The sequence below is a fragment of the Poecilia formosa genome, unplaced genomic scaffold, assembly GCF_000485575.1.
Source record: "Poecilia formosa unplaced genomic scaffold, Poecilia_formosa-5.1.2 Scaffold958, whole genome shotgun sequence".
Classification (NCBI taxonomy): Eukaryota; Metazoa; Chordata; class Actinopteri; order Cyprinodontiformes; family Poeciliidae; genus Poecilia; species Poecilia formosa.
Window position 1 is genome coordinate 32139 of NW_006800897.1, and position 1265 is coordinate 33403.

The window sequence follows — 1265 nt, forward strand, 5'->3', positions numbered from 1 at the left end:
TGATGCATGAATGTAGTAACATTCATGCATCACTAATTATCTTGTTTTAATGTAAAATGCTCTGTACCTACTGCCATCTAGTGATAATAAAATTACATGATTATGCCGCTAGTCACTACTACAGCAAAGACACTCAAAGATGGCATTATTTGCAGATAATTCGTTTTTAAAAAATCTTTTAAGACCAATTACCGTATTTTCCGGACTATGAGCGCACCATACTATAAACTGTACCTTCAAAGGTCGCTGGTATCTCTGTCGCTCTCGGTTTTCCATAAGGACCCAGCAGAGGGCTGCGTCCTAAGAACTGCTGGATATGATGCAGTTCTCTGTCTCTGTTTTGTTGAAGCCGAGTTTATGTGCAGCGGCTCTATTTCCCTCCTGTACTGGCAGATCGACACTCCTCACCTTAGAAGCTGCATAATATGAGTTTGAAAACATTTCTCCGTCGTGCCTGCTGCTAGCATGTGCTTGTTCCAAATGAAAATTGGCGCGTTCTTCTTTGATTTCCAATTTTGACTTCCAACGATTCACTTCCTGCTAAAGAACCCCCTGGTGGTTGAAGAAAAATCCACAGAAAAGCCGCATGTTCAAAATGTAGGAAAAAAGTAGCATATTATAGTCCGGAAAATATGGTACGGTAGGTGAAATTGGATAATTTCCACGGCACACCTGACGATCACTCACGGTACACTAGTGTGCCGAGGCACAGTGGTTGAAAAACACTGCTTTAGAGGTTCACCAGGGTCAATCATAAAAAGTCTGGTGCAATTCGGATGATGCATTTGTGAATTAGAGACGATCGTAGACATATGGCGAGCATTGCAATTCGCTATTATGCCACGCCCACACAGTTCAACCAACAGCCAAAATTCACAGAGTTCATCGTGTCATTTTATGTCAGTTGGCACAGCATTCAACCCATTTGAATCATAGAGTAAAAGTAAGACATCCAGCAGAAAAAACAAGTGACTTCCTGTTGGAAGGGGCGGGGCTTATGTGATGTCATCAATTGACCATGAGAATGTTATCATTGCTGGTCTATAATGAGACATGGAAAGTCTGATGCAGCTCTGACCTGGCATTTGGAAGTTATTGCATATTCATGTTTCATGGAGAAAAGTCAAAGTTTGACACTTAGCCACATGTTTGATGTATGAGAATTCTTTTGATAACTTTTCATCTACAATGTCTCAATAGTGTGCTGAGTTAGTTTGAAGTCTGTATCTCAAAAGCTGTAGGATGAGTTTGATCAGATGCAATGT

General features: G+C 40.8%; 1 protein-coding gene and 1 long non-coding RNA gene across 3 annotated transcripts in view; one reads left to right on the forward strand and one right to left on the reverse strand.

The window, feature by feature from the left end:
* The window catches only part of ppp1r11 (protein phosphatase 1, regulatory (inhibitor) subunit 11), a 25338-nt gene that overhangs the window by 18684 nt on the left and 5389 nt on the right, over positions 1 to 1265 (forward strand). The window lies entirely within an intron of this gene.
* The window catches only part of LOC107835055 (uncharacterized), a 19905-nt gene that overhangs the window by 6787 nt on the left and 11853 nt on the right, over positions 1 to 1265 (reverse strand). The gene's annotated exons all lie outside the window — the stretch shown is intronic.